Below are 25,439 nucleotides of genomic sequence, written 5' to 3' on the forward strand. Positions count from 1 at the left end.
AACGTCTTGGGTTCAATCCCCAGTACCTCCATTAAAAAAAATTCATGATGGAAAAAAAGAATCCAAGGAAAATTTGAGTTAGGTAAATAAGACAGTTTCCTGATAGACACCTGCCAATTCCTGCCATAATAAATACCAATCTTATTTTTTAAAAAAGATATAAATTTAGATTTCACACTTTTCATTGCTAGTCTATAAAAGTCATTGCAAATCTTCGATAAAAGATTTTTGGCTTATTTTCCTGAAGATTACTTTAAGCATCTCATTGATTTTTCCTTACCAAAGTGTGAAACTATACTGCTAGTGAAATTATCTTTGGAGTTACTTGCAAGGATACTTTGTACCTGTAATCAGCTGAGCTAATTTCTTGTCTTCTTTCATAGTATTTCTTTACACCTTACCATTAGGTCACCATAAAAAAGATCACACAACTCATCCTATAACTTTTATTAATTAATCACATACAGGATAAAAGGCAATGAAACACAAGTTAACAACCATTAACTACCTTCTGAGTTTTCTACCATAAAATGGATGACCCAGAAATGACATAATGTGTTGAGTGATGTACAAATCTAAAGTTGTCTGCAAAGCTTATACTTCAACTAATTAAACTATGCCAGGACAGTGCATAAAAGATGTCTGTCATGTGTATGGTTCAGTTTTTAAAGCTACAGTTTCTACCTGATATCTGGGAGATCTCAGGGAAGCATTAGTGGGTAGAGAAGCCATGGGAACAGACAGCTCTTGAATGTATTGCTCTAGAATGTTGTGTCTTGGTGCCGTGCTCTGGGAATTTTGCACGTCACCGTCCGTAAATCTCACCACCATATCATGAAGTGAGTGCTCTTATTTCCCCAAGTTCAGAAGTGACCTTCCCCTAGGTCACACAAGCAGTCATCAGCTGAGAAAGAACTACAAAACCCCTGTTGTTTCCACTCTACCATGTTTCTAGGATAAAGTAAAATTCAGTCTTTTATGGGCATTTTCTTCTTACCAGTGTATAGCTCAACTACTTGTCACTGAATTACCACATCTGGAGCCATTTCATCTTTTTGCTTACATTTTACTTTTATACACTGTTATAAAAAAGCTGCCTTCCAGGAAGAAACACAGGCTTTTATTCAGACATAGAAATAGGCTAATAGCAATGACAGGGATGACTGTGAAAGGGGAGGAAAAGAAAGTGATTATTGCCGGATCTATATTAGGAGTTACAGTGTTCATCAGCGAAGAACTTGAGCTTGTCATGTTGTGAAATAACGTATGACAGAAGATGCAGTGTGATGCTGCGACTGATTCCATTTCCCATATGGGATGTTGATATAGCCTGTTTCCTTCGGGAATGTAGTAAGGATGAAAGGAGAAAGGAATCCTTCAAAAGTGTATCAAATAATCATCTGAGTCTGAATGGATTTTGATTATACCACCATGCACAGTGACTCCACAAGGATCAGCCCCTTTGAATGCATTTCAGCCCCTTTGAGCCCTTCTCTGGCCATTGACATCACTCAAATATGAATTATTTCAACAGGATGGAATCTCCAAGGATCAGTCCATGGATTCCAGTGGCAATGTGGAAGGGACCGTGCCAAAAGCTGCTTATTTGTGATTTGCTGTTTTTAGAACTACAATACAACAAAGCTTCACATTTTCATTGGTAATCTGAGGGACAAGGAATGAAAAAGAAAAATCTCTCCGTATGGAAGGATTCAGCAGCATTATCGAGAATATATTTAGAATCATAATTATGGAACATTCGTCTTCCCAGAGGTTAGATAAAAAGAATGCTGATTTAATCACAATGCGTAAAATTTAGTACAAAGGAGGCAGTGGAATAGGAGAGACTAAACACTTTTGTGAGAACTGAACAAAACACTTAAAAATTTTGTAATGTGAAAAAGCTCTATCTTTATCTATAGTGCACAATATACAATTTTTTTGGAAACAATTATTGTCAAGCATCAAGTTGAAGTATTAAAAATGTAGTATGAAGAACACAATGGGGAAATTAAAGTAACATAAAGAGGTCTTTTTAGAATCTTTAAATTCTAGTCTTTAAAACTATGTCAATAAAAATGGTTTTGTTTTGATCAAAATATTTAAACTCAAGAATCTCACTGCTTTATTCAAGTCTAGAGCTAAGACAGTGAGGAAATATTCACCAAAGCATTGCAGAAAGTGATACAGTGAATAGACTGTTGGTCCTTCCTCTGCACTGGTCAGTAGTGCCCTTGGGTGGAAAATTTCCCGTTATTTCAACTTCAGTAAAATATGAACATTCTAGGTGTTCTTCTCTCTTTAGGATGCCAGTTAGGAATAATTGTTCTCTTGCAGAAAAACTGATTTTCCCCTTACTATATAAAAGGTTCCTATAGGTAATCGTGTGCCTGTTTAACAGTTGAAACTTAGGGAGATGAAAAGGTTTAGAGAAATGAGGAAATGTCCCTTTGGGTCAGGCCAGAGTCCATCCTTTAAAATAAGCTATTTGGCTACACAAGGTAGATCACTGTACACTGCAGAATAATAGTATTACCTACTGCCAGAATGACTGGCGATACAAGCTGGTTATCTACGTAACATACACAACTCTTTTCTTAAAATTTCTGTTCATATGCCCCATAGTAAATTGTAAAGTGAGTTTGAAGGTGGATTATGTGGTCAGATATATTTTAATCTAAATACCTGACTTGTATATTTTTATGAATTACAAATACCAACTGGTAGCCTTGTTTGCCAAGAATTTCACCTTTTCTAATAAAAAGCTATAGATATTCTTACCTTCTCAACTAAAACCGTATCATCTTAATGCACAGTAATAAAATTATTGGATACAGAATGGAAGTCACTCTACCAGACTGAAATTTTATTTTTGTTATATATTATTTAACATCTAAATTGTTTGGCTCTAAAAGTTTCAGTAAAACAGAGAAACACCGTATCTTAGGTTTTAAGAACAAACAAGTTTTTGGCAGGACACCGGGCAGCCCTGCTAGTTTTTTCTTTCTTCTCTTTTGAGGACAGGACACAAGAGCTGAGAACTCCATATTCTAGCCCTTGCTCTGACTATGAAGGTGATCGTGGACCACACTCCATCCCACAGTCTACAGATGCCTATTGTTTTTCCTTGGTAGCTGATGGAGGAAACAAAAGGCATGCAATCAAATCTATTTGTTGGCACCACTTTCACAGTAGTTTTATAGTCAGTTTAGATCTTTTGCAAACAATGAGTATGCACCTACATTCAGTTACTTTGCCCATTCAGGAAAAGGGGATGGGGAATACCCTCAATGTATTCGGTGACTTTTTTTTTTTTTATGTTTTATCGTTTCCTGCTTCAGAATATAAACCTTTTTTTCTGGTCCAGTGGACTTACAAATCCAAGGGGAGTAGTACTGAGTTCTGGTTAAAGTCACAATGCAAACTCATTTTTTTACATTTTTTTATGTCTTATTTTTGAAAGAAAATGGAGAAAATGTGTGGCCTACTATGAAAAAGACAAGTCAGGTGATCGGGGGGAGGAAAAACTGCCTTTGAAGCTCATTTTGAAAACACATGGCTTAGATAAAATAAGATGGAGAGAAAATGAAAAGAAAAATCAACGTTTACACCTGATTCACAGAACTATGAGGCTGATTTAGATTTTTGAAATAGCATAATCCGCTCTACTATTTGAATGACATGAGGTTTAGTGACGTTACAGGATTTACTAATTGGGCCATACAGCTAGTTAGTAGTATTGCTGGGAAACTAGAACCTGCATTTGTAGTGGCCGAATACAGCCTGCTTGAGTGTGGATGAAACAGGAGTTAGAGAGGCTTATGAAGGAAGGAAGGGTGGGCATTTCTATTCTGAATTTCTGAGTGACCCAGAAGTCCTTCCCTAAGCAGTGCCGGTGGCTGTGTCCTCGCAGAGTGGGAGGACAGTTGAGTTTGAATACAACTAAAATTGGTCTCTACTGGCAAATGCTCTTCAGCAGGAATTTTTGAATATTAGACTATGGATCACCGTCTGAATCACCTGGAGTGTTTCTCAGGAGACGGAGATTCAGGACCTACTATAGTCTTACTGAGTCAGAAGCTCTAGGAAATGACCCAGAGAATCTACATTTTAAACAAACTCTTTGGTGACTGATATGGACATAGAGTTGAGAAAGCACTTGTGAAGAAGCAGAATTAAAGGGGAATGATGTTCCCCTCCCTGAATGGGCTCTGAAAAAATACATATACATGTACATATCTATATATTTTTATGTATGTATATGTTTATAGAGAGGGAGAGAGAAACTGAAGAGAGTGTGGCTATATTAAACTGATGTTAGGACAGTGGCTTTGGTGGCTAGGAAGCTTTATTTTAAAACTTAAATAAGAAATAGAATTAATCTGTAAGACTGTAGATAATAATACCTGATTATTTTTCAAATAGTTTTCCAATGAATGTAATCCTTTGATTTAAATATAGGAGTTGTCTTTTATTATGCATGGAATTTTTATTTGGTTTTGATAATCCAAGGCCATCTCAAGGATGTATTAAGCACTCTGCATCATTGGAACAAAAGGATCATTCTTGAAGTTTTGTGTCTGAGATAAAGTGAGATGATAGTGATGGTGATGAGTAAATTGATTTTTTGAAAAAAATCTGTCACTATGCACGTTTCTTGTAGTGTTTTCATGCATTTATACCTTATTTGCTTCCAAGATATTATAGTGAATAATAATGAGTGTTATAATTTTAATTCTTATTTTTTATTGACATGTAGTTGATTTACAATGTTAGTTTCATGTGTACAGCAAAATGATTCAGTTATACATATGCATACATATGTATTTTTTTTTTCAGATTTTTTTCCATTACAGCTCATTATAAGAAATGGAATACAGTGTTATAGTCTGTAACGTAACGTAATTATATTAGCTAAAGAGACAGGTGGGATGCTCTGAGTGGCTTATTTAGCTTTGTGCTTCTTAGCAGTTAAGTCAGAAAACGAATGCAAAAAAATTACATCCTAGCATTCAAAGCCATATTCTTTAAAGGAGATTTTTCTTTAGTTCTTTAATTATTGAGAGAGACTTCAATGGTGTTCCGAAAACAAGAGTTGCATCTTCTAGTGAGCTTGGGGAATGTGGCTGTGAAACTCCTTCTTAGAGACTCACAGTGCACATTAGCGAGTCTGAGTCTTGAGGCCATCCCACAGTTAAGAAAACTGTTCAGTGTTTGAATCCTGGTTCAGTTGTTAAACAAATTTCATTTCACAGGTAGAAACGTTCACTTTTCACACATAATAACATCCTCCACAATAATTTTCTTTCAAAACTATTTTAGAGGCTATTCAGTTCCATAATTCTCATTCTGGTGAAGGGAAGAGGTCTATTTTTTCAAGAGATATATTTCTCCAGTATATGACACTGTAAAAGAAATTCACCATAGGGGGAAAGGAGATTTTTACAGGGGGCATTCAACAACACAGCAGATAAGAACTCCAGCGGACAACACAGAAGGATTCTTTGTGTGATCATGTCTTGTATCTGCTCTCACTGAAGGTCTCTACATGAACAGTAACGTATAATTTTGTAGTGGTGATTCTATGGTGGAGGAATCTCACGTCGTTTAGATTTGCACCTTCCCAGTCATGTAACTTGACACAAGACTGGAGTTCAGACCACCTGGGAACAAGATTTCCCTTTAACTCTCTTTAGTAAATATCACTTCTGGTTGCCTGGCGTTCAGTAGTCCTAGAGAGAGCAAAAAGATTATACTCTCTGAGTGCTCTGTGTTTCTGATGGAAGGACAACAAACAAAGGAAGGATTAGTATTTAATTAGGAAAGACAATAAATCTCTCTTGGATCTCACCCAGAGCACCTCACACAGAGGGTGCTGCAGTTTCCTCCAGGAGCTCGTGGGATCTGATCTGGTGCCTGGATTAGGGTTCAGTAAAGACCCCAAAGTTCCAAGCTCTGGAACAGGATTTTTTTCACCTGGACTTTTTAAAGATCAAGAAAAACTAGCAGTCATAATCATCTCTAACAATTTCAGTACCACTCCTGTAGCACTGCTCTGAATTTAAGCAAGTGTTCTTTGCAGTATACCTGCCAGCATGAGTTAGCCAAAGCATACAACTCCAGACAATTGAAAATAATTGACCTGCTAATTGAGTAGTTCCGACACTTGAAATTTTATAAAATTACAGTTACGGTAAAATTACAGTTATATCTCATAATAGGGGACCCAGAAGAAGAGAAAGAGAAGAATCCAAAATCAGAGTAGAAGTTAAACAATTTTTGAAAAAAACAAAAAGATAACATATCGTAGTGTATCAGAAAAGGTCATATGTTAATGCAGTCTGAAAACTGGAATTTATGTCCTGACCATTACCTCATTGTTATTATAAGTCAATAATGAACATAAATGCAATGCATGGAAACAGAAGTAAAGGGAAAAACAGAATAATTGAAATGAAGGTCATTCCATTTACATTATTAATAAGTACAGAAAATTAGTATAATGTTCTTTCCTTCTCTAAGTGTCTGCTTGCAATAAGTCCCTTCACTTTAATAACATCTTATGAAAAATATGCAAATGCTGTGCATTTAAAAATATTTCTAAATAAATAACTTTGCTATGTCTATTCAAGATTATTGATTATAGGGCATACATCCTTTTTAATTTTTAAGTTGTGGACAGTTTCAGCTTTATGGAAAACTCTTCCAGAAAGCATTTTTCAGCTTTGGAGTTTAGAGTGAACAGATGCTTTACTTCCTTTCATGGTTTATTGAGGATTAACTATCTCAGTACAATAAACTTGCCACAAAACCTAAGCACATAAAATGAAACAAGACTTTCTCTTTATAGTCACTTCTCACCAACCAACCAAGGATTGGGATTTATGAATATTTAAGTAAAGCCTGTGCGTCTGCTTGAATATCTGGTACATATCCACCTAGTGAGGTCACAGCCTCCACTTTACACAGAGCACTTTTGTCTGGGACGGAATCTTGCGTTGTTAATGCTGCCTTCACGTGATCATCTCATAGGTGGCCTAGCTTAGTTTACAACAAACACATTGATTTGTTTCGGTCTTGAGGTCACAGCCTTGGTGCCAATAGGAGCCCTCTAGTGACTTTTGAACAGACTTGGGGCTGTTGGTGACTGATGCTGGTGTATGCATGCCTTAGGTTAGAGGGAAAGAACATCAGGAGTTGCCCTGTTAATTAGAAATAATGAGGGAGAGGAAATTAAATCCTGCTGCTTCCTTGCCCTGATTCAAAGAGACATTGATCAATTGAAGCTTCTTAAAGTTCCCTGTCAAATTATCTCAAGTCCTTAATGATGCTTACTCAACTTCCTGCTCCCAGAGTTTCTTCCGCATGTGTAATTCCTGCTATGTCCAGGGGTGATCTATGAGTCAAAAAGATGTGCTGAGTTAAGGCAGGGGGAGGTGAGATGAGAGGCTTTGACTAGTCTGTAAAGACACAGATTTATCCTGAAAATAATTTTGGAAGAAAAAGAAAAGCTTTTTAAACTAAGAAATATAATGTTCATATTTTACATAAGTATATTTTGGATATTACTTGATTAGCCCAGGAAACCACTTTTGGTTTCCATTAAATGAATTGAAACGTGAAAGGTGTAAACTTTGAAAAACTATTTAGAATATTATTGAATTTTGTTTGACACCAGTGATGACAGCAAATGTGATTAATTGCCACTCATAATTGCAGTTTCATTCCAGTGGTTATTGCTTGTCAGTATCAATTAATAGCTCAACCAAAACCTCATTCATTCTAGAATATTAAAGATGATGGCTTGTGGGAATTATGCTAAACTAGCACTTTCAATTAGATTTTGAATTTTATTGGGTACTGAATAATAGTTTATAAGTTTATAATAGTAAGTACCAGCGAGTTATTGTTGAATTGTAATTACTATAATTATGTATATTTATCTGGAGAATTGTAATTAGTATTGTCTTCATGTTTAAAAATAGACAGTTGTACTTAATTTTCACTTAATGTATAGTTTCTGAAGTTCATTGTATAAGGGACTTAGATTCAAAAACAACCAGTTCCAATAATCTGGAAGAAGTATATTGAGTATGACTATTGGCTTATCAGGGAGGAAAAAAGATTGAAGGTAAACAACCTGACAAGGTCCAGATCAAGAGATGGAGCTTCCATGCATCCCATTCATAGTCTGAACTCTATGTTCAAGTTTGTTTTCCTAATGTATAAGTTATTCGACACGTAAGTTCATAAAAATAAGGATATATCTCTCCAGACACTCAACGTGTTGGTCTTCAGCTTGGATTTCTCAGTCCATAAAACTGTGAGAAATTTCTGTTGTTTATTGGCCATAAAATAACATGAAATAAAATAAAGGGTATTTATAAGAATGGCAAAATGGAATGCAGTGCAACTTCCTAGTTGAAAGAATTACTTGAATTTCATTTTGCTTCCAGAATCCTTTTGAATTTGCTTCCAACATTATTTTGTTTATAGAATTCAAGTTTTCATCAGTCCTCAAAGTATTAGAGAAAGGCTATAAGTTTCAAATTTGATGCCATAAAATGTAAGCTTTGTTACTTACGTGGTAACACTGCATAAAGTACAGTCTACAAGGGCATTTAACATTTAATTATCTTTAAAAAGTAGGTAGCAGAGAATAAGGAACCCAGTCCTGAATTTAAAATTCAAAACTAAAAACTGATAAAATCGTTAAACCGGCATTTTCAGAGTGAATATGCACCTAATAAATGTAGGTCCAATTCCTTTTTCTTAGTGTAATTGAACCAGTAGCATTCAACTAAAAAAAGAAAGAAAAATTAGGGATTATGTGATCACATGAAGTAAATATTGAAGGAAGATCTTGTTTGGGAAACTTGAAGATTGTCCCAATTCACCCAAATGACACTTGTCCAGTCGACTGTGTGGTACTTGTACACACATTAATGTGATTCCAAAGGAAATAAATAAACTAAGTCACAGGCTTCCATCTCAGTTTATCTAGATATCACTTAATCATCAACTTGATTTATTGAATAATTGCTCAGTTTTTCAAAAGTGTGTATTTGACCTCAGATTGTGCTATATTTTTATATTATTGTTTCTTCATTAATGAGTTAAGTACCTTTGTTATTGTCAATCTAAGTGCAGGAAGTGGGGGAGCATAAGATTAGACTATGAGTGAATTTGAAGGAGGATGACACTATCTGGAAGAACAGGAACGTTAGCTGTCTTGTTCCAGATACGTTTCTTCCCCAGATGCTGCTAGAGATGTCATTAACCATTGTGGCAACACTGTTGCCTCACGTTAAACTCTCTGTCAAACAGAGCTTTCACTTATGGGCTGTTAAACAATGTCTGCCCTAGCAGCCTGTGCTGTGTATTCGTTTTATTTTAATCTAAGTGCAGAATTTATGACATAGTGCTTCTTGATGCCTTGTGCTGTATTCTCACAGCCTCTCCACTTAAAGTTTAGTGTTCCGTAAGCTCGACGTCTTACAGAAAGTAGCTTTTCTTCTCTTTGCCTTGGTTTTCTTATCTGTAAAATGGGAATGATAGTAACTGTCTCATAGCCCTGTTTTAGGGATTAAGTGTACAAGAGTACATATAGAAGAGTCCCTGTACATCACAAGGGCTAAAAAAAAGTTGACAATTTTAGTATTCCTTTTATTCTTTTTATATCAGGAATCAGATTGTTAAAAGCTGACTACAATGTTGATTTAAGCTAGGTTATGGTCTCTCAGGACCTGATACACCCCTGTTAATTTCAGTCATTCCAGCCTGTAATTTGTTTTAGATACGGATGCTGTTACAGGTTTTAGTACTGTGTGATCTACAAATATGACAGTATTGCCTTTACATCTTCATACAAGTCATTCATAATAATGTTCAGCAAGACACGGCTGAGTACAGAGCTCTTTGGCACACCACCCGGGGTCTCCTTGCCAGGGTGAAACTGATCCACTAATCTCACTTCATCCAGTGGTTCAACCAGCTTTACATCTGCTTAACCAGATTATCATGCCACTCACACATCTCTATCTTGTATGTGAGAATATCATGACATTTTGTGGAATGGCTTTTTGAAGTACGTTTTCATAAAACTAACACCTTTCTCCAAATCACCTCTTAATTGAAGTTTTATGTAGACTGTCTGTAGGCTCACTCATTGTATGTCTGTGTTGCCCACATATAAAGAACAAAGGAGGGTGAACCAACATTAACAAAATCATTATTATCGTTATCGTAAGTTGATTTTCCTGGCTTCCCAAATGCTTTAAAAACAGGAGTTCACATTTTTAATTTCTGGGATACACATACATATGCCTGTGTATCTCTTTGTTTTGCAGTTGCCCTTGCAACCACATATAATCATCTCTAAATAAGCTTGTATGTTTAATAAACCTCACAAATGAAAATCCCCTTGCTGTATTTGTACAATACCTATCCTTGAACTTCAAATCACACAGTTTGCCAGGAGAAATTGCTGGAGAGAGTACCAACCAGAAAATCCCACCCCTGATTTTCCCATCAGCCACTATTCCAGGTCCCCAGGAGCACCAGCTTTAATGTACTCAGACTTTCATCATGTCATTGTCTTCTCTCTCCTTCCTTCATCCTCTCCTCGAACACCAAGCACTCACTTTTTGAACAGGCAACCATTTAGTTCATATAAACAGCTTGTGAAGCTGATGGCTTTTTGGTGTCAGTGGGTATGAACTCTTAATAACCTCAAAGGGCAATTATGAAATCTCCTCTGTCTTCGTGTGATATATAATACTTTCGCTGCCTCTGCACCCTGTTCACCTCACTACAGTGTTTAATAAATGCCTGGTACATGGAAGAACTTGTATGATGGGAAGACAGTTAAATTGAAACCAAGAAAGTGGAATTTTAATACTAACAATATTTCAATTATATTGAAAAAAATCCAGAAACTGGAATTTTAATACTGATACTCACAGGATATAAATTACATCCTTTGTGTCTCAGGATATCATTTATGAAATGGAAAGCTGGGACTAGATTATTAATGGTATACCAATAAATTAAAAATAAACACCTTTATTTTAATTTTTGACCATCAGCGTCTGTGTAAAGTGGCAGAAAAATATTCTGAAGCTTAAGAATGGTGAGCAGTTAGGCATTGCTTTCAATAATCAATCCATCTGTGTTAATTAATCACTTAATCTGTGCTTCATGATGCTTTTCATAATGAATATGTTTCTTTTCCTGACTCACTTGTATATCTTTAAGCCCAATTATAATTCTGATTTATATATGACATTGCAGTATTTCTTCTTTGGAATATAGTAGTTTCAAGGATTACAATCATTGAAATGAATTTCCTACAGGTCCTGCATGTTCTGGAAAAAATATCAAGCAGCATGCTACGTTATTTCACTTAAGTGCATTTTATATTTATATTTATATAGATGTGTGTGTGTTTCAAGTATACAGCATTTTAATTCAGCATCTGAATACATTACACAGTGATCATCCACAGAAGTCTAGTTACCATCTTTCATCATAGAGTTTACTCCTGTCACCCCTTTTGCCCACCTCCCATCCTCCTTCCCCTCTGGTAACCACTGATCTAGTCTCTGTACCTGTGAGTTTATTTATTTTTTTTTATGTTTTGTTTGTTCATTTGGATTTGTTTTTGTTTTTAGATTCCACGTATAAGTGAAATCATGCAGTATTTATATTTTTCCTTCTGACTTACTTCATCTAGCATAATTCCCTCAAGATCCATCCATGTTGTCACAGATGGCAAGATTTCGCTCTTTATGACTGATAACTCCATTGTACATTAACACCATATCGTCTTTATTCATTCATCAGTGGGCACTTAGGCTGTTTTCACATTCTGTTTATTGTAAATAATGTTGCAGTGAACGAAGGGGCACGTGTATCTTTTCAAATTAGTGTTTTCATATTCTTCAGATAAATCCTAAGAAGTGAAATAGCTGGAGCATATGGCAGTTCTATTCTTAATTTTTGAGGAATCTCCCTACTATTTTCTGTAGTGGCTGCACCACTTTACAATGCTACCAGCAGAGTGAGTGTTCCATTTTGTCCACATCGTCTGTAACGCTTATTACTTCTTGTTTCTAATAGCCATTCTAACAGGTGTAAGGTGATATCTCATGATTTTGATTTGTAGTTCCCTAATAATTTAAGATATGGAGCATCTTTTCATGTGCCCATTGACTGTGTATGTCTTCTCTGGAAAAACGTCTGTTCTGGCCCTCTGCCCATTCTTTAATTGTTTTTTTGTTGTTGCTATTGGGTTATATGCATTCTTTACATATTTTGGATATTCATTCCTTGTCAGATATATGATTTACAAATGTATTCTCCCATTCAGTAGATTACCTTTTCGTTTTGATGGTAGTTTTCTTTACTGTGCAGAAGCTTTTTAGTTTGTGGTAGTTCCATCTGTTTATTTTTGCTTTTGTTTTCCTTGCCTTTGTAGTCAGAACCACAAAAACATCACTAACACTGATGTCATGAAGGTTACCGCCTGTGTCTTCATCTAGGAATTTTTATGATTTCAAGTCTTACATTTAAGTCTTTAATCCATTTTGAGTTAGTTTTTGTGAGTGATGTAAGGTAGTGGTCTAGTTTCTTTCTTTTTTTTTTTTTTTTGGCATGTGTCTCTTCAGGTTTTCCCAGCATCATTTATTGAAGAGACTGTCCATTCTTCATTGTATGTTCTTAGCTCCTTTGTCATATTGTTTGTATATAGGTGGATTTATTTCTGGGCTGTGAATTCTGTTCCATTGAGCTATGTGTCAGTACCATATTGTTTGATTACTGTAGCTTTGTAGTATATTTTGAAATGAGAGCACATGGTATCTCCACCTTTGTTCTTCTTTCTTAAGTTTTTGAGGTTTTTTTGTTTTTTTTGGTTTTTGTTGGGTTTTTGTTGTTGTTTGTCTTGCTATTTGAGGTCTTTTGTAGTTCCATACACATTTTAGAATTGTTTGTTCTGTTTTTGTGAAGTATGCCATTGGCATTTTGGTAGGGATCATACTAAATCTGTAGATTGCTTTGGGTAGTATAGACAGTTTGACAATATTAATTCTTCTAATCCATGAGCCCAGAATATCTTTCCATTTGTTAATGTCTTCTTCACTTTATTTCATTAGTGTCTTCTTAAGTTTCTTTCATTAGTGTCTTACAGTTTTCAATGTACAGGTCTTTGACTCCCTTGGTTAAATTTACTCCTAGGTTTTTTGTTTTGTTTTGTTTTGTTTGTTTTTGGATACAATTATAAATGGAGTTTTTTCTTAATTTCTTTCTGATAGTTCATTATTAATGAATAGAAATGTCACAGATTTTGTATATTGATTTTATATCCTGTGACTTTACTGATTTTATTTATGAGTTCCAACAGTTTTTTTGGCAAAGTCTTAAGGGTTTTCTATATGTAGGATCATGTCATCTGCTAATTGTGCTGGTTTTACTTCTTCCTTTCCAATCTGGGTGCCTTTTATTTCTTTTTCTTGCCTAATTGCTGTGGCTAGGGCTTCCAATACTAGTTGAATAAAAGTTGCAAGTGTGAACATCCTTGTCTTGTTTCTGATCTTGGGGAAGAAAAGCTTCAAGTTTTTCACCAATGAGTATGATGTTAGTTGTGGGTTTGTCATATATGGCCTTTATTATGTTGAAGCATATTCCGTCTATACACATGTTGTTGAGAGTTTTTATCATAAATGGATGGTGAGTTTTGTTAAGTGCTTTTCTGCATCTATTGAGATAGTTTTATGATTTTTATCCTTTATTTTGTTAATGTAGTATATCACATTAATTGATATGTGGATGTTGAACTTCAGCATCCTTGCATTCCCGGGGTGAATCCCACTTGATTGTGGTTTATGATCCTTTTAATGTATTGTTGAATTTGGTTTGTTAATATTTTATTGAAGATTTTACATCTATATTCATCAGGGCTGTTAGTCTGTAATTTTCTTTTTATGTGCTGTCTTTGTCTGGTTTTGGTATCAGGATAATCCTGGCCTTGTAAAATGTGTTTGGAAGCATTCCCTCTTCGATTTTTTGGTAGAGTATGAGAAGGATAGTTATTAAGTCATCTCTGAATGTTTGTAAGAATTCACCAGTGAAGCCATCTCATCCTGTGCTTTTGTATGCTGGGAGATTTTTGACTACTGATTCAATCTCCTTACTAGTAATCAGTCTAAGTTTTCTATTTTTTTATAATTCAGTCTTGGTAGATTGTATGTTTCTAGAAATTCATTCTAGGTTGTCCAATTTGTTGGCATTTACTTGCTCATAGTATTCATTTATGATCTTTTGCACTTCTGTGGTATGAATTGTAACTTCTCTTTCATTTCTGAGTTCATTTATTGGAACCTTCTCTCTTTTTTTCTTGTCTAGTCTACCTAAAAGCTTGCCTACTTGTTTATCTTTTCAAAGAACCACCTCTTAGTTGCATTGATCGTTTTCCATTGTCTGTTTAGGCTCTATTTTATTTATTTCTCCTCTGATCTTTGTTATTTTCTTTTGTTCTTCTTTTACTAGTTCTTTTAGGTATAAATTTAGATTGTTTATATGAGATTTTTCTTTTTTCTTGAGGTAAGCTTCATGGTTATGAACTTTCCCCTTAGAATTGCTTGTACTGCATCCCATACATTTTGGTATGTCATATCTTTGTTTTCATTTGTCTGTAGGTAATTTTTTTGCCTTTCCTTTGATTTATTAGATGACTCATTGGTTGTTCAGCAGCATGCTGTTTAATTTTCATGTTTATATAGTTTTTCCAGTTTTCTTCTTGTAATTGATTTCTAGTTTTATACTACTGTAATCAGAAAAGATGCTTGAATTTATTGAGAGATGTTTTGTGACCTAACATGTGATCTATCTTGGAGAATGTTTCATGTGAAGTTGAGAAGAATGTGTGTTCTGTTGCTTTTGATGGAATGTTCTATTTATATAGATATATGTAGATATCTATCTATATATATATGTCTTAAGTCCATCCAGTCTAATGTGTTGTTTAAGGTCAATATTTCCCTATTGATTTTCTGTCTGGATGATCTATATTGTTATAAGTGGGATGTTAAAGTCCCCTACTATTACTGTATTGCTTTTAATTTCTCCCAATAGGTCCATTAATACTTGCTTTATATATTTTGGTACTCATATATTATGTGCATATGTGTTTATAAATGATGTAGTTTCTTGCTGGATTGACCACTTTATCATTATGTAGTGCCCTTCTTTGTCTTTTATTAGTCTTTGTTTTAAAGTTTATTTTGTCTGATAGGAGGATAGCTATGCCAGCTTTCATTTCATTTCAATTTGTATGGAATGTATTTTTCCATCCTGTAACGTTTAGGCTGTTTGTGTCCTTCTGAAGTGCATGTCTTACATATATAGGCAGCATATAGATGGGTCTCTTCTTTTTTTTTTTTTTTTTATCCATTCAGCCATTCTATATATTTGATTGGTGAATTTAGTCCATTTACATTTAAAATAATTCTTGATAGGGATATATTTATTGCCATTTTATTAATTGTTCTGGTGCTGTTTTTATAGTTCCTTTTCTTGTCTTTCTCTTTTCCCTTGTGGCTTGCTAGCTTTCTTTAGTATTATATTTAGATTTGTTTCTCATTCTCTTCTGAATGTTTACTCTGTTTTTTCTTTGTAGTTACCATGAGGTTCATATATATCTTCCCATGTATATAACAGTCTCTTAAGTTGGTCACAACTTAACTTTAGATACATTTTAACACTTACATTTTTACATACCCCATCCACATTTTATATTTTTGATGACACCTTCTATATATTTTTATTTTATTCTTTCCTTATCTAATTATTATAATTTCAGTTTCATTTGCTACTTTTATCTTCTAAGGTTCTTACTTGTTTTATGTGATTGATCCACTACTTTTACTGTATATTTGCCTTTTCCAGTGAGAGTTTTACTTTTGTACATTTTCTTATCATTAATTAGTGCCTTTTTTCAGCTTAAAGTCCCTTTAACTTTTTTCTTTCTTTCTTTCTTTCTTTCTTTCTTTCTTTCTTTCTTTCTTTCTTTCTTTCTTTCTTTCTTTCTTTCTTTCTTTCTTTCTTTCTTTCTTTCTTTCTTTCTTTCGTAAGGATGGTTTAGTGGTGATGAACTCCTTTGGCTTTTGCTTATTTATAAAAATCTTAATCTCTTCTTCAATTCCAAACAATAACCTTGCCAGGAAGATAATTCTTGGGTGGAAATATTTCTTTCAGCACTTTGAATATGTTATGCCTTTCCCTTACGACATGTAAATTTTTGGTTGAAATTTCTGCTGATAGCAGGGTTCTTTGCTTTTTGTATTTTGGTGCTCATATATGTTCAGTATATATATGTGTATATATATATATACACACACACACATATATATGTATTTATAAATGTTATTTCTTCTTGCTGGATTGGCTCATTTATCATTATGTGGTGCCCTTCTTTGTCTTACTACAGTCTTTGTTTTAAAGTCTATTTTGTCTAGTATAACAAATTTTCCCTTATATGCAATAAGTAATCATCTTAAAAACAGCATTACGTATCATATATAAGTTTTTTTTTCTTACTGCTTTTAACATTCTCTCTTTATTCTTAACTTTTATCATTTTAATTTTAATGTGTTTTGGTGTGGTTCTCTTTGGGTTCATCTTGTTTGGGACTCTGTGTGCTTCCTGGAACTGGATGTCTGTTTCCTTCCCCAGATCAAGGAAATTTTCTACCGTTGTTTCGTCAAATAATTTTTCTGGTCCTTTCTCTCTCTTTTCTGTCTGGGACCCCTATAATGCAAATGCTATTCCATTTCGTGTTCTCCAAAAAGTCCGTTAAGTTATCTTCACTTAAAACAATTTTTTTTTAATTTTGCTGCTCTGTTTGGGTGATTTCCACTGCTTTTCCTCCCACTTCACTTAGTCATTTATTGCTTCAAGTCTGCTGTTGAACCCCTCAAGTGTATTTTCAGTGCAGTTATAAATCCTATGTGGTACTTCTTATATGTTTTATCTCTTTGTTGAACTTCTTACTATGTTCATCCATTTGTTTCCTAAGTCCAATGATGACAATTACTTTGAACTCTTTATTGGTTAGGTTGCTTGTCTCCATTTCATTAAAATCTTTTTTCTCAGATTTCTTTGTTTTGGAACATGTTCCTCTTTCTCCTCGTTTTGCCATATTATCTACCTTAACAACAACAACAAAAATTCGTAAATCAATTTTATTATTTTTCTCATTTTCTGAGTGCTTAGCATTATACTGACATGGAAGTAATCACTATTGTATGCTTGTAAAGCATAGAATTGAGTTATAGAAGGAGCCATTCAGATAATACGTAGCCTATCTCCTGGCAAAAAGAACACAGATCATCTCAGTGGAACAGAGGAAAATCTGCCCAATTACAGATGTGAAAGCTTGGGTAATGAAAAATCCTAAGTATCTCCAAGGACAAATCAAAATACATTGGTGACAATAGCTCGTATCCATGCATAGGCCCCCTGGACCCACGTTGTCTCCAGTAACATTATTTCTCTAATGAGAAATTGAATTTTTATATGCCACCAGAATGATGTTTAAATAAGCAATAAGCCAAGATTTTCCCTATTTGCATCAATGTACTCAAACAAAATTTTCCTTGCAGTATTTCAGGGGAGAAAAAACTCACATTTGAAAATCAAGCACAGGTATCTTCAGCTTCTGTAATAAGTATATTTTCTCCAGAGAACAGAGCAACTGAAATCAGATGTTCTAATAAGAGTTCTCTTAAAATTGTAACGGGTATCCTGATAGAGGTGAAGAAGCAAAAATAGCTTAGGTCAGAATGTAGGAATGTTCAGTTAATAAAATCTTTTTTCTCATTTCAATATGTTTCAGGGAAATCCTAGAATATGAAAATCAGTGATGTTATGGAAGTTAACAAGTACTGAGAGTTATGGGGACATTTGGAGGGCAAATATGCTACTTTTGCTTTCAAAACTATGATATTCAAGCCACAGGATAGAATGTGTATAATAGGAAACCTAATAATATAGTGAGAAGTGTTTCCTTTCAGCAGAAAGAGGAGCGTACAAAAGGAACAGATGGTGATAAGTTTGTGGTAATAGGGCGAAGCACTAAATAGTCTTTGACAGAGCTTGCCCCTAGATAGAACGGCAGTGGCAGGGCTTAAATCATTTTATACATTGCTCATTGACTTTCTTTGCCTACTAATAAGTCTTCAGAGAATGATTTTAGTTTGCAGCGTGTCTCTTTGCCTTCCTCTGTTAATGTTACGTGTCCTATGCTGAATTTGTTTAACCCTATGATTCCAATTTTGGTTTCAGGACACTCTTTTCAGTCTTTTCCTGTCTTAAAGTGAACTTTTATAGAAAGCAGCTATTGTCCTGAATGATTCTTTTTAAAATTTTTCCCAAATAACCAGAGGAACTTGGAGAAGGAAGTGATTTTCAGCCTTAATTGTAAAGCAGAATCAGTTGGAGAATTGTTTTTTCCCTTTAGATGTTGATGCTGTCTCTACCCCAAAACAATGAAATCTCTAAAAATCTCTAGATTTCTCTCTAGCCTGAAACATACATGGATATGTTTTCAAAATGTTTTCAAGTGATTCTGATGTTCAATAGGAATTGATAACCTCTGGGTTAAAGTCCTCAAAAATAGGAAGCTTTTCATACGAGCTGTTGTAACTGGCCATTTGATGCACTGCTGAGAAAAGAAGGAATTTAGCTGAACTGGAAGCCCTTCTTTTGTAGTGCTACAGAACCCTGAGCTTATTTTATCATAGTGCTTATCCCATTTTATCATAATTATTGCTTTCTTTGTCTCTCTCTCTCTCTCTCCTACTCATAGAGGTCAGAGATTAGATTTTAATATCTCAGTCTCTCAAGTTTCTAGCCTTTACATAATGTTTTGTTGAAAACCAACACCTAGATGGCAGGGGCTCAGGGTTCTTTTAATACGCATTTTTTTCTTTCAAGTTCCTAGCCTTTACATAGTAAAGTGAATAATAGTAAGTGATTGAAAAATAGCGGAGCTCAGTTTTTTTTTAACTAACTTCTAGTTGTTGCCAGCAACAAATTAGATCAGTTCTATACAAATTTCATTCATTCTTGCATCATCTTTACAATTTAGTGAAACAAAGTATTTTGATGTAGTTTGTCTATTGCATTGCAAATTCTTCTGCAACCAGACAAGTCCTATGGTAAGTCATAAATGGGCTCAAGAAAGGATAACTTTAAAAATATGTTTTTACTTAGATAAAGTAGAACACTAAAATTTGTAATCTTTTTTGGATGATGAAATTGAAACAAAAATGCTTTTAGAAAGATATTTTTTCATTTCTCGCAAGTAAAACCCAATCATTAAAACAAAAGTAGCCCATTAATCCAGCGCTGTCTCCTTCCCCTGACTTCTCTTATCTAATGAGCGTTTAACTGCCCCATTCTTCTTTAGTTTTATTGATCTTAGGAGCAAAGGCCAAACTCCATCCCTCGGTTTTCTTGTGCCATCCCCCCACCCCACTCTGGCTTGGGAGTTTGAGGAAAAAGTCATTTGAGCCCCAGTGAGAAATTATATCTAACCTCACAGGGAGACAGGAGCCCCTGCATCACCCCCCCCATAGAAATGCAGACTGCTCTTTGTCGGTCCTGTGTCTGTATCGCCCATATCACCATTTTAATAAGCCTTTGTAAATTTCATTGCTTTTCAATTATGATAGTTTCATTTTGGCTAATTAAAAAACTTTTCTGGTTGGGAATGTGGAAGGATTGGATTTTGTTCCTCAGATCTCTAGTCTTGTTTGAAGGATACGCTAATGGTCCCAGATGAAGATAGAGCAAGAGATACTTCTAGGAGCTTTCTAGTCTTGCAATGATGGGCCAGTATGAGGGAGGAGGCTTCAAGTGTAGAGACACTGATATATATTCCATTACTATTATTACATATCTGGGTAAAAAAACAGGGGAGGACATCAGAAAGGCCTCTTAAACTTCTTGTTATAAATTGTATTCACCTTCCCCATTCACCCCATTCTAGGCACAATATAAGATATATAGTCTATTTATACCAAAACATTTCATCCTAATAAACTTTGTAAATTATTCCATAGTATTTCAGTTTGATTCATCTTAAAGGTTTTCCATTCCTACAGAGTAAAGGATCGTTTGTTATTTTTTAATAACACTAATTGAATGCCAGCACCGTAATAAGATTTTAAAACAGTTCCTGCCCCAAACATGCGTACATATATCTATGGAAACCACTAAGTAAGTAAGTAATTTCAATATACTATGTTATGTGCTATAGTAGAGGTCCATACAAAATGTTTAAGAGCATTATGCCTTAGAAATGTTGGAATAAATGGCTAATGATCATTAGAATCTTGCTTTCCCAAATGACTGCTCCATTATTGATTTAGTCACCAATTTATAATCATTTCCTTATTCTTCCTCTGTGATATTTAATTCATTGGGAAATATACTTGCCTTAAATACAACCGAAACAGACTAAATACCTCTGCTGGATTGTCTGTTGCTTTAAAATGTTTCTTGAGCAGATGCATTTGGACATCATTAGATCTCATAGTTTGTATGAGCCAGGTGTTTTCTGATTCCAGCCCTGCCAAGCCGCCTGCGCCATTCATGCAGTTATACCCAGTGAAAGTCATGAATAACAAAATAATGACAGAGAGCCGTATTGCAAGACCAACGTAACATCTATTAAATCAGAACATTAATTTCAGGAACACAGAGGTTTTTTGAAAAGCCATAAAGGGGTTTGCAAATTGTTCAAAGAGCTACACTCCAAATATTTTTAGAAGTATTAGTTCACAAACTGGCTTCTGTACATAGAAGGCAAGGAGAAACCGAAGAAAGAGGCAGGCCACTCCAGATTGGTAGGTGGCAGGTTTAAGAGCAAGGGAACTGACTTATCTGGTTTTTTGAGATGAGTAGATCTTCACACCTGCCTACCAGAATCTTAAAAGTTTATAAGGAGACCATAACTAGGTTCAGTCCCGCATTTAGTCCAGATGGTCTGGACAACACCTTACTGCCTCAAGGTTGTGTCTTTGGAACAGCTCCCACAGTAGGAACGGTAGGCAAAGTGTACATTCCCAGGACAGAGGAGGGGTGAGGAGCCTCCCATTACCCGGGTCTAGCTCAAGGGTCAACCAGAGATCATGTCCTCTTGATTACCTGCTCCAACAAGAAGTTAGCTACCCTTTTTATTTATGTATTTGTCTCTTGGGAGTCATATGGCTCCTGCATAGTAAAGTGGCCAGAATTAATGTCTTAGCTCTACATTATGTTTGTGTTGTTAATAACCTCAAACTTGATGGCTTTCTCCTCTGTGCTTGTGTGTCCTGATGACAGCATGGTGCTCCCTCTCTGCTAGAGTGACAGTATCGAGAGAGAAGGCTAGCTCGTCTCCACTGACCTGATTTAAAATGAAAGAAAAACCAAGCCCATGTTTTTTTGGTCCATCTCCCAGATTATAGAAACTGACTGTCTCATTAGTGATTAAAACAGCAGCTGTTAATGTGTTGGAGCTGGTTGACCAGTTTAATTATCTTGGAATCTGGCTCGATTTCTCTTCTTTTAGCCAACATGGGGATTTCATTCTCTATAAACTTACCCCAAAGCGAAAAAATTTGAAATGGACCTAAAAAGTAAGTGTTGTTTTTAGACTGGGTGGGCTGTTGTTTTAGCAGCAGTAATAAGAGTTATGCAGTTGGCTTTGTGGTTAACGCTACAGTAGCATCATAAATTTACTCACACTGTACTCAGATGCGCCAAGAAAATACATTGCCATTCTTCTGTAGAACAACTCTTATCTCTTCCATTCGCCTCTAAGAAGTAGAAAGTAGAGACATCCTACAGTTAGTCCAAACATAGCCTGAGCCAAGGATCAGTTTCTCTAGATTTAACTGTTTCTTTTGAAAAAATATTTTTAGTTTCACCATTTTCTCTTTTTCTAATTTTGATCCTTCCTAAGATGGCATTTGGGCTCTGAAAGGGTTAGATGACCCAGTACATTAACAAGGAGGGGTCTTCCAGGCACCCTGCTGATCCTTGAGTTTGTGGTGTCTGCAAACACATGACCCCTGCAAGCCCATCTCTAGGCATTCTAAAGGACTTTTGCTGAATTTAGAGAATGGTACATCCATTCTCTAACCTCTTGCCTGTGTATCCAAGTTTAGGGATGATCCCTGGCTAGCTCTCATACTCACCTTGTGCTTCTGCCATGTTCTCCAAGATCGCCCACTGGCTCTCAGTCAGCATTCCTGCCACGTGGAAAGAGCCATAGGCTAGAGTGCATGGTCTACCTGGCCATCCATCCCACCCTGGTGGCTTGAATGAGGCAGCTCCCACACTGTATTCTTTCATCAGGGAGAGTGACAGGAATTCCTCTGCTCTACTACTGTGCATTTCTCCAGACAGTGTGAACATCACCTGGGATGTTTAATACTTTAAAACTTGATGTCAGTATACTGGAAAAATTGTACTTGCTATTGTAGGGCAAAAAAACTCTCCCTTTTCTACACTACTAGGTTCTCCAGCTGAGGCTCTGGAAACTAGACTGATAAAAACAAGTTAGCAAGAGAAAAAGAGAGTTTTATGTATGTGTGCAATGTGCCTACCTGTAGAAGAACTCAGTGATGAATAATTCAAAGGGGTGATTAGGACTTGGAGTTAATATAACATGTAAACAAAGAACAATATAGTTTTAGAGAAGCCACAAGACAAAGGAAAAGCAGTTTAGGTTCTTAGGGGTGACAAACTGTAGAAAGATAAATATAAAGGGAAACTAATGGAAGATAAATGTTGTTGTAGTAAGGTTTTTTGTGATGTAGATTCTTCTCCATGCTGTCTCTGGGCTGATAAGGATCTAGAGTTGTCTCCCATGGTTAACAATCCCCTTTCCCTTCCTGGAAGACAGGGAGGGGAGAGAGAGATTTTGCGTGTCTTGGAAATTGCCTTTTCTTTTCTTTTGCCTTTAGCTCAAAATAATGCTAACCTCAGAGTGTCCTATTTTTACTCCCCATTTGAAATTTTAAGTTTCATGTGTTAAAAATCACATTGGTTGCTAGGGAGAAAGATTTGAGTTAGATGTTATGAGATAAGAGATAGGGAAAGGATGGAAAAAGCAGAAAAGAACAAATCTAAGCACATTACTCCATATCTTACTGAATCGGTCTCTCAGTCCTGGGAATAGGTCCGTCCAGATAAACAGTTGTGTCTCATTTATGGAGGCAGCGGTGCAGTTGGGAATAGGGAACCCACTTAAATTAGGCTTCTGAATGGTGTGAGCATTCAGTCATTTAATGAGGTGTTTTTCTGTGGAAATAAAAGAAAAACAAAGTTTAATGGTCAGAACAAACCATTACCCCAGTTTTTGAATCCAGGGGGCAGTCAGATGTCTAGAAGTCGGGCTGGAAATGAGCTGAGGTAGCAGAGTGAGAGCTTGCAGTGGCAACCTGACAATTTCCCTGTTTTGTAGTTTGAATGTCTCTGCTGATGGCTATACATCAGTGTCACAGTCACAGTTACTGTTCAGAGCAGAGCGTGGAAACATCTGTCTTCAATTTGCAGGGCTTTTTTAGACAGTCAGAATAAGGATCTGGGACGTCAGGTTTTAGTTCTCAGTGACTCCACATCAAGAAGGTACAAAGAAAATGGGAAACCTTAATTGCTGCCAAAATTCACAAAATGCAAGAGTCAGTTTACAAAGAGATAAAAATAGCTCAAAGATAATGAACATATGTAAAGGTAGGTTACAATTTTTTATTGAAACATAGAATTTATCCCTACCAATCAGCCCCATTTCTATCAAAGATAAATCCAAGTGAGATTAATTTGTTTTTAAATTAAGTCAGTCTCATTAAGCTTGGCCTGATTATTTACAGAAGTTTAGCAAGAATGGTGATTGACCTTATAGACTTTTTTTTTTTTTAAGTCTGCTTTACTGGAACTTTTAATAAGGAATCTCAGACTAGACTTTTAAAAGCCTCTTGAGGCTGGAAAGTCAAGCTAAGAAATTGCCACTACATTTTCCTTTAGTATCTATAGATTTGGTGAATTTCTTTCTTTCTGAGGTACCCAAAATATTTTAGGATTCTTGAGCCTGCCAGGGAGTAATCTTTCTTTAAGTCCGGGAACCCTGTAAGCCAGTTTTTTCAAGGAGCTTTGGAAGCACTGGCTTTAATAAGTCAGCCTCACTTTCTTAACTCTGGTTTTTTCTGATTCTGTGCACATCATTTTGAAATATGACATTCCAGTCAAAGCTTTGGTGTTATAACCAATGTCTTCAATTGTGTCCTGTTAACAAGGAGAACAAATTCTTGTTGAATTTATACAAATAGCATCATTACCGTGAAAATAAGAATATTAAATAAGAGTTTTCCATATTTTGGAGGGATCAGGTAGGGAGAAAAAGAAACGTTTTATTTTTATTTATAAAAATATAATCTATCAGTTTGCTGCAAACCATAGATAGTGATAGCTTAAGAGAATAGAGAAGAAGGATTCTTTAAATCTGGAAAACAAAACGTCAAAGAACCAGTAATGTTTCAAACAAAGAGTCATAGAAATTATAATCATCATCAATTCATTCAGTCTCCTGTAATTAATTTTTGTCCTAATTGGTCTTAGATTATCAGTTTTACAAATCCATCAGTTTCTTCATTAGATTTCTGGAAATTCTTACTCAGTCCAGTAGCATGATCTTAAAAGTTATCAGAAATCCATACTCCAGAGTACCTGTCAGAGTTTTTTCGTGAATCTCTTTGAAGATAAATCACTTTTTGGACTATAGCTGATTGCAAATGCTTTCAGAGAAGAAAAGTAAAAGTAACTGTGAGCAACAAAAGTCTTAAAAATAGTTGTAGTTAAAGATCAGATGAGTGTTCATTACAATACAGTTGACAGTAATTTAGTTATTTTTGTGACACAAACATTTTAAGATAACAATTAGAATTATGACTGGTAACATTAAATCTGGACATACGGACACAGATGGAAAGTAAGGACACTGACACATGTCTAGGAGTTTCATAAGATTTTTGAAACACTTGTATTAATAACATATTCATAAAAAATAACCTAATGAAAGTTAAACATCACTTCTTACTTGACAACACTTCCCATATAATTTAATATACCAAAAAACTTAATTTAGCATCTCTCTTTTTACAAGATGAAAGAACAAATCCTTTGAGACTTTCCAGAGACCCTCAGTGAAATCTCAAGGTTCTTCAAGATCAAAAAGACTATTTAGAATTTGATTTTGTCAAAACTTACAAATTTGTCAAAAATGTTGAAAGTTTTAAACATTTGATTAAATGGAACCACAAATCACTATGAGATGACATTTGTTATATTTAACAAAACTGACGATAAGAGAGTTCAAATGCTAATATAGTAAG

The sequence above is a fragment of the Vicugna pacos genome, chromosome 5, assembly GCF_048564905.1.
Source record: "Vicugna pacos chromosome 5, VicPac4, whole genome shotgun sequence".
Classification (NCBI taxonomy): domain Eukaryota; kingdom Metazoa; phylum Chordata; class Mammalia; order Artiodactyla; family Camelidae; genus Vicugna; species Vicugna pacos.